Raw genomic sequence first — 9,363 nt, 5'->3', positions numbered from 1 at the left:
TTAGAATGACTTACAGGCAGTGATCTAGCTAATCTAACAATGCTGGCTATGAATGAGACGTCCAAAAGTCCAGAAGTTGCTCAGTCCCCGAGGCTGGATGTCTCAGCAGGTCTTCAGTAGATGCTGGAATCCCAAAGATGAAGGCTGCAAGGCCAGTGAAGGAATGGACTTGCTAGTAAGGCGAGAGAGAGCCAGCAGGCAAATAGCAGAAGCTTCCTTCTTCCCTGTCCTTATATAGGTTTCCGGTGAAGGTGTGGCCCGGGTTCAGATGTGTCTTGACACCTCAAGATCTGAATTAAAGACCCAAGTCTTCCTGCCTCATTAGGGTCAAAACCTGTGTCTTCCCACCTCAAAAGTCCAGACTAGAGATGGATTCACTCACTTGAAAAACAAGCAAAAAATCTCTCACAGGTGTGTTCTCCATTTCTGGATTGTAGTTTATTCCAGATGTTGACAAGTTGTCAATTAAAACTAGCTACCACAGAGTCCATTTCTAAAGCTTTAGTTATACTGGGTGGACATGGTTTGATATGCCTGTGCATGCAAGCTGAGGCAGGAGGATCTCTGGACTAAATAGTGAGTTCAGGGCCAGCCTGAGTTTTAAATATATTTGTCTTGCAAACGTGAGGAATGGAGTTTGGATCCCCAGAACCCCCATGGCCAGCCTGTAGTTCCAGTCTTGGAAAGATGAAATGAGATCTCCAGAGCAAGCCAGATTGTGAGCTTAGACATATTGGTGAGCTCTGGGTTTGCTCGAGAGATCCTGCCTCAATGAAGAAGAAGAGCTATGCAGGATAGTTCCTGACATCCACCTCAGGCCTCCAGAGACATGTGCACATACATACACATGCATCCAATGAGTTGTGAGCTTACATACCTTCAAATACACATATGAACACTACATAAACATAAAAAATGGAAAAAAATGAATCATTCCTTTTCTTCATTGTAAGGAGGATTAAACTTTACTTTCAAAAAGGGGGTGTAGGTGCTCATATTTCTTCAGGATACCTTTTGCCCAGCAGCATAGGCAAATGGGATGTTGTGTATGTTGAGAAAGAGAAATCAAACATTTGACAGATAAGATTGAACTCCTTGGTTTGACTGATGTTAGTGCCCTGACCATGGGACAAGGACATGGGCCTCACGTTCAAGGGTCAGAATTTGAACATTGGAAATACAAAGTTTTTTTTTTTTCTGATAAGGCATGGTGGTTCACACCTTCAATTCTAGCACTCAGGAGGCAGAGGCAGGCAGATCATTGTGAGTTCAAGGCTAGCCCTGAACTCACAATTAAAAAAATTAAAAAAATCTAAGTTGTAGGCTAATTAATAAGTGTAAATGAGTGTCTGGAAAGGCAGAAGTTTGAGATTATGCTGCTCCTTGACCGAAGCTGATGCATTAAGCCACCTTCAGCAGGTTTATTTTCACCACGGCTGGGATGGCAGTGCATGCCTATGAGCCCAGGATCTTCGAGGCTGCATACAGGGAATCAGGAGCTCAAGGTGATCTTCAGCAACAGTGAATTTGATATCAGCCTGGGATTATAGGAGACCCTGCCTCCACACACACACACAGAGACAGAGACAGAGACAGAGAGTGTGTTAGCTTACGGGAGGAGTAATAACAAGCAGCCCCCAGTTTCCTACTTTGAGCCCCTGTCCTGAATTCCCTCATTAATGCATTGTGATCTGGAAGTGCAAGCAAACCCCACCCCACCCCTGCTGTTCTTGTTGGAGTGGTGCATTACAGCAACCAAATGGAACCAGGACACTAAAGAAGGTAGGATGTGGCATGGATGATAGGTTGGTTGTCAAGACCCCTTAATCGAAGATTAATTATGACTCATTTTAGGATTGTGTGGAATGGGTCATAGCTCCCGGCTAAGATACGTGTCGTGGTCAGAGGACAACTCAGTTCTCTCCATCCTTCATGGGGATCCTGGGGATGGCACTTAGCTTGTCAGGCCTAGTGGCAAGTGCTTCTACCCACAGTCATTTCTCCGTGACCAATGATCTTGGCTTTAACTTTTTTCTTTATTTTTATGTTACGTGTGTGGGTGTTTTAACTGGATTATGTCTGTACCACATGGATGTAATCCCCAGGGAGACCAGAGGAGGACGTCAGATCCCCTGGCACTAGAGTTGCATGTGGGTGTTGGGAATCGAACCTAGGTCCTGTGGAAGAGCAGCCAATGTTCCTACTGCTAAGTCATCTCTCCAGGCCCAAGATTTTGTTTGTAATTGTACTTCCCTAACACACATGCATGCTGTAACCCAAAAGAACCACAGCTGTGGAAAAAGAAGAACTAATTTCTTCAAGTCTTTCCAGGGAGCTGACTTCTGATTGAGCCCTTCATTTTACTAGAGAGCCCCATCTTCTTCCTGGCCTCATTTTATGCCACTTTCTTAGATCAGCTCTCCCTCTCTGTGTAGTTAAATGATAACTTTCCAAATAAGATAAAGTAATGACCTTTATCCAAAATGAACCCAGAGCTGGATTGGGCATGGTGGCACATGGCTGTAATGCTAAAACTTGGGAGAGTGAAGTAGAAGAGTTGGAAGTTCAAACTTTGGTCAGTGAGCTGACTCAGCAGGTACAGGAGCTTGCTGCCAAGCCTGGTGGCTTGAGTTCAGCCCCCATTATTTTATGCACATGGCAGAGAGAGAGAAAGTTTACATGTAAAAGTTGTCCTCTGACCCCTACCCATGAACCATGGTGAGCATGCAATCACAAGTGCATGTGAGTGCACACACACACACACACACACACACACACACTACTATTGACACTAATAAATACTGCTACTGCTACCACTACTAATAAAAAGATATAGCACATTAGAAAAGTGTGCTCTTTTTTTTTTTTTTTTTTTTTTGGTTTTTCGAGACAGGGTTTCTCTGTAGCTTTGGTGCCCGTCCCGGAACTAGCTCTTGTAGACCAGGCTGGCCTCGAACTCCCAAGGATCTGCCTGCCTCTGCCTCCCGAGTGCTGGGATTAAAGGCGTGCGCCACCACCGCCCGGCGGAAACCTGCTCTTACACTTAACCTTTTTTTAAAGCTTTTGCTCCCTTAAGCAACTGTACGCACCTTCCTGAGACTTGCCTGACCTTGGAGACTGAGTTAGGAACTTGACTTGTGGGGATCTGTGTAGTAATTGACACACTGCATGGCATACAATAAGCATTTAATAAGGGCCAGTTTGATCCCTTGCCCTGGTTCACCTATCCCCGTGAGGGTGCTAGAGAGAAGCTGGCACCTCTCCAGTCACTTACTGGAAGACTTGGGTGTGCAGTGTTATCAAGCTGACAGAGGGATGCTGACCAGGCAGGGCCAGCGTGTTGGCTCTGCACACTGTGTGCAGCCTGCTTGTGACCTCACCGCTCTTGGGTTAGAAGGTATTGGCATTCTGCATTTATAGTAAATCTTTAACCACGAAAGATTCTGAGGCTATCAGCCACTGATAAATGACAAAGCCTGAGTCACAGATGTCACCTTCTGCCCTCAGCACAGTCTAGGCTCTTGACTAGGGTCCTCAGGACCTCAGTGCTTTGGAGGCTTGCAAGGTTTTGAGTTCTATTTTATGTATTTATTGTATGTTTTCACACAAGCTCGTGCTACAGGGGAGGTCAGAAGAAACTCACAGGAGCGGGTGCTTTTCCTCTAGCTGTGGGTCCCAGGCCTCAAGCAGGCTGCTCTCTCACCAGCTCTCTAGTTTTCTTTCTTTATTCTTTTTATTCTTTCTAAAGAAAGGTCTGTTCTACCCCAGCTTAGTTCTATATTTTCTATGCTGGTAAAGAAGACTTTGAACCTCTGATCGTCCTTCCTTTGCCCCTTCCCATGTGCCCGTTTCACTCTATACTGTACCAGCCTTGGAAAATTAAAGCATTCAAATGACCTGTAATTCTGAGACCAGTGGTGTGGAATTATAGGCTGTGCAGGCTCAGCCTCCTCCTGAAAAAACGGATTTGGGGCAGAGGTGGGAGAAGATCCAGTGAGAGCTTCCCTGTTGAGTTCAAGGGTCAGGGGTGGTCGACATCCTCACTGTGCATTTATGAAACACAAACACAAGACCCATATGCTGTCTTTAGAATAGATCCCCAGTGTAAAAGAAATGGGGGACAGCAGGTAAGACCTGAACTTCCTCAGAGCAGTCCAGCAGAGTCCAGAAAGCCGGGCATTCAGTGTTCTAAGGAGCTTTCCTGAGGCTGACTGGTTTTTTCTGCTGACTCTCGGGTAAGGGCAATAGGAAATCCTAATGGTGATAGAATCTCCTTGTTAAAGGATCAGAGGCAGGAATGGTTTTCTATCAGGCGCTCGCTCCTCGCTCTTCCCTCTGGGTATTGACTTTCTGCTAAGGCTGGCTCTTTTCCTACTAGCAGTACAAAATGACTTAATATTAAGCAAACAATGATTATGTCAGTTCCTGGACTCACCTATACCTGTTCAGAAAGGAATCTCTCTTCTCTCAGCCGTGGGAAAATACTCGATTTGGACAAACATCCTTCCCACACTCACCCTCAGAGGACCACTGTGAGTAAGGAAATGTCATCAAGGTAAGGATAGGACAATGCCCAAGTGGATGGAACTCTGCCAGGGTCTCTGGGAGGCATGAGGGTGGCTCTGTCAATCAACACCAATGGCCTGAGAAACCTGCATGTGTAAGGAGGGAGGCAAAATGGATCCCAGAGCAGTGACCACGGATGTCACTCATGCTGGTGGAGACAGCCACACTGCTCCAGGGTTTCGTGGACAGGAGTGAGAGTCTGCTAAGTAGCACCTTTGTGAGCAGCCAGCCAGAGAGTACAAGGGAACGACGTCTTAGGTTGTGCCACGGTGTGATCATAGTCATGGAGGACTAAATTCCTTACCCATCCCATGTAGCCAAAGTTTGCCTCAATATTTGCTACAACCGTAGAGAACGACATTAAACTTCTGCTCCTTTGCTTTTACCCCCAGAGTTCTGGGAATACAGGAGTGTACCACAATAGTTAAGAGTATTGTGTGCTTCTGACACTGGACACATGGTCGGTGGGGGACAGCCCAGCAGGTAAGAGTGCTTCCTGCTCTCGCAGAGAACTGAGCTCAGTTCCCGGCAGCCATGTCTGGTGCCATACAACTGCCTGTGACTCTAGCTGCAGGGCACCCGATGCCCTTCTCTGCCCTCCACGGGCAGTGCACTCACATACAGTCTCCCATGCATGTACATATATTAGAAATTAAAATCTTGAAAATATATTGTGTTCAGGGCGTGACATCTAAGAGCTTTCTGAGAAAATTCTTACTTTTTTAAAAATCAATATGCTACAGCAAAGTGAATTAAAAATTCCCGAAAACCTCGTGCAGACTTCCCTTCAGTGTAAGAGTCTGAATGTCTATTCTTGGTTGTCAACTTGAGTATGTGTGGAATTAACAAAAGCCCAAGTGTCTGGGTACGCCCTGTGAGGAAATTTTTTCTTTTTGGTTTTTTGATACGGGGTTTCTCTGTAGCTTTGGAACCTGTCCTGGAACTAGCTCTTGTAGACCAGGCTGACCTCGAACTCACAGAGATCCACCTGCCTCTGCCTCCCGAGTGCTAGGATTAAAGGCGTGTGCCACCACTGCCCAGCTGGAAATTTTTTCTTAATTAAATCATTTGTAGTGGGAAAGACCTATGTTTAATTCGGATATTCTGAGATGGGAAGATATACCTTAATCCCGATCTTTTGAGTTGGTAAGACCCACCTTCAATCTGAGCCATACCTCTAGTGGTAGCCTGTATAAAGGACCTGGAAGAAGAAGGCTTCCTCTCTTTTGCCTGTTCACTCTTATTCTCTCTGGTAAGTCCATCCCTTCACTGGCTTTAGAGCTTACTCCTTTGGGATCTGGTTATGGAGTAAAGACGAGCTGAGACCTACATCCTTTTTTTTTTTTCTTTTGAACACTGCCTAGCCCATTAGTCCCAGCCTCTTATTGGCTAGCTCTTACATATTGATCTAACCCATTTCTAATATTCTGTGTAGCACCATGAGCTGGCTTACCAGGAAAGATCTTAACCTGCGTCTGTCTGGAGTGGGAGAATCATGGCGACTCGGTGACTCGGCTTCTTTCTCCCAGCATTCTGTTCTGTTTACTCTGCCTATCTAATTTTCTGTCCTATCAGGGCCAAGCAGTTTTCTTTATTAATTAACCAATGAAAGCAACAGATAAATGCAAGACCCACCTCCATCATTTCCCCTTTTTCTGTTTAAACAAAAAAGAAAGACTTTAACTTTAACATAGTAAAATTACATATAACAAAACAGTTATCAAGCAAGAATTACAGTTACAATATTTATATCTATTTTATCTTTTATCATAACTAAGGAAAACTATAACTATAGCTAACCATTCTTCAACTCCATCAAAGACTCCAGAAGGATATAATATTACTAAGCAAACAAGAAGTCCAAAGCTCTAGAAATGACAGAGACATCTTGCTGCCTGGATAGTCATCCAAAGTTCTTTTGTACCGTTGGGGCATCCATCTTCGGCCTACAGGCCCATAGAATCCAGCAGACATTTCCATGAATCAGGAAAATTCCAAAGACAGTTCAGTCACTTTCTGCTGTGTCCTGCAGAATGTCTCGCAGACTCTTTTATGAGTCAGGAACCCCGAAAGATCATCTCACCTTTAGGCAAGTTCAGCAGTCCTCTTTCTGCGGGTTCTTTGTTTCCAGTTCATGCATCAGTCCAGGCAAAAGCAGTTTCATGCCCAAATGGCTAACCAACTCCATAAGGAGCCTCTTCGATGCCCATCTTCCTCTTGAAGTAGATTGGTGCTGCCAGGAGCAGACGTGTCTCATTGTCATGAAAATTCCTAAGTTATTAAAACATTAAATGCCATATTCTGCAGTCTTTGAAAGATATGAAGAATGCCTATCTAGCTGAAATATATCTATGCACATCTAGAAAATCTAACTAACATGACTAAAAGCTTGACAATTATTGATGATTATCCATTAACAACCTATATACATTACATTTTTAAATGAACTACACAATCACAATACCTTAATCAAGATCAGAAATACATATACATATAACAAAATTGACCTTAAAATCCATACCAATGCAAATTATTCATACCTATATCATTTCCCCCTTTAAATGTAAAAGAACATTTATAAACCATATTTGGGAACATGGGCGCAGTTTTTCTCTCCAAACTGCTTCCTGCTGAATGGGGGCGCTGTTATTCAGATCTTTCATGGTGTAACCTGTGTGTCAGGGTCATCTCAGTCGGCAGTTGAGTGAAGTAATTTTTTGAAGGTGTTCACAGCAACCTTTCAGGAGGGCGTGGTCTATCATACCATATTGGGATAGACGCAATCCACAGAGTCTCATCCTCTGTGAAAACAAAAGAAGACCCTCTCCAAAGCATCATATCCTTAGACCCATATTCTGAAATCATAATACCCTCGTATCCATTCTGGTTTAACTTGGCAGCCCATATAATGAAATGTCTCTCTGCACTTAGCTCCTTTACAGTCAAAAATTTTAAAGAAAACACAATAATACAAAAAATCCAGACTCTCTGTGGGTTTTCCATTTTTATGTGGCTTATTTTTCTTTATTCTTTTAATCTATAACTATCTGTACTCTGTCTCTTTAAAGACTTTACCCTTTTTTTAAGACATTAACTTTATTCTTTATATATATATTTTTCTCTCTCTCAAGCCTATGTACATTCATCCAACAGTGTCTGAATCAGTTCTATTGTGAATCTGTAATTTTTTTACTATCCAGGAGCATTTCTTAAAATGTTAAGCACTTCTTAAAAACTTAAGTTGCACCATGTACAGATAATATGGTACCGCCTGTGTCCTGCTCAGTCCAAACCTTAACTGCGCTGTTATTACAGTAATTACGGTAGTTCCTGCCTGAGACCAGCACCGTTCAGCATGGCGGAGCTGAGCCATTTTGTGCCCCTGAGCCACACACAGTTCCAGGCACACAGCAGTCCACATTGCCATCAAGCAAGCCATAGCACTTTACTCCAAATGCTCCATTCAAAAGCTCTGTCTCCAGCAGGAGCCAGACAGAGATCGCGATGGTGGCACAGCCCAGAAAGCCGGCATTTTAAAACAGCCAGTTTTTTCCTGTTGCTGAGTCAGGACAATTTCTTTGCGGCATGCAACCCACAAACAGCAAAAAGCTGTCTTAAATTCTCTCTGTCCTTTTTAAGCCCTCTCAGGTTTTACGTGGAGTTCATTAGCACGTTGGGTGCCACTCTGTTGTAATAAGAGCGGCAGGGCTGCGTCCCCGGCACCCGGCCGCCCGCATGGCTTATGCCCCAAAATAATTACACAGAAACTGTATTCTTTTGAACACTGCCTAGCCCATTAGTTCCAGCCTCTTATTGGCTAGCTCTTACATATTGATCTAACCCATTTCTAATATTCTGTGTAGCACCATGAGCTGGCTTACCAGGAAAGATCTTAACCTGCATCTGTCTGGAGTGGGAAAATCATGGCGACTCCGAGACCTACATCTTTGAGCAACTTCTGGGTTCTTGGATACTCTGTGGTAGACAGCCATTGTTGGACTTGCTTACCACGGCCTTCCAGCCACTATGTGTGTATATGTTGGGGTGTGCACATGCCACCCTGAGTGAGGGGAGTCAGTTCTATCCTTCCATCTTTGTGTGGGTTCCAGGTTCCAGGTTCCAGGACTCAAACTCAGATCGTGAGGCTTGCATAGCAAGTGCCCTTATCTGTTGTGTCATCTCGCTGACTGCGTTATGTGCTGTCTTAGCCATTACAATTTTATTTCATTGGGAGAAGTTGAAGCAAATCAACATTATTAGGCAGTTCACGCTGTCTGTGACCCCAGCTCCAGCAGCTCTGACACCTGGTTCTCCTCTCTCTCTCTCTCTCTCTCTCTCTGAATCTGAGTCTCACTATGGCCTTGAACACATTCTTCTGCCTGACACCCCCACAGCAGGTTTTATGTGCAGGCACCACATGTTTTCTGGACAGTTTTGTTCTCTCTCGCTTCTCATCCAGTCCCGTGTGAGTGTGTGTGTGTGTGTGTGTGTGTGTGTGTGCAAGCGTGTGTTGTATATGCATATTCTATCAGTTCTGTTCCTCTAGATCCCTGGCTAATAAAGAACACAAAAGGAAAGTGTTCCAAAGAAAGGGGAGGAAGCAATGGGTGGGGAAGAGGAAGGAGAAATGCCTCCAGTGTAGACCTGCTTTGGGCCGGTTGAGCCTCATGGTCTCTTGTCTCAAGCTTGAGTTTTTTTCAGTGGCCGTGCTTTTTATTGTTTTAACTTTCTAGTTTTCAGACCTGAGCTCTCTGGAATACACTGAATATAGATCCCGGCAAAAAAAAGAAAAAAAAA

The sequence above is a fragment of the Chionomys nivalis genome, chromosome 4 (assembly GCF_950005125.1).
Source record: "Chionomys nivalis chromosome 4, mChiNiv1.1, whole genome shotgun sequence".
In the NCBI taxonomy this organism is placed as follows: Eukaryota; Metazoa; Chordata; class Mammalia; order Rodentia; family Cricetidae; genus Chionomys; species Chionomys nivalis.
Note: the sequence above shows the minus strand (reverse complement) of the source record.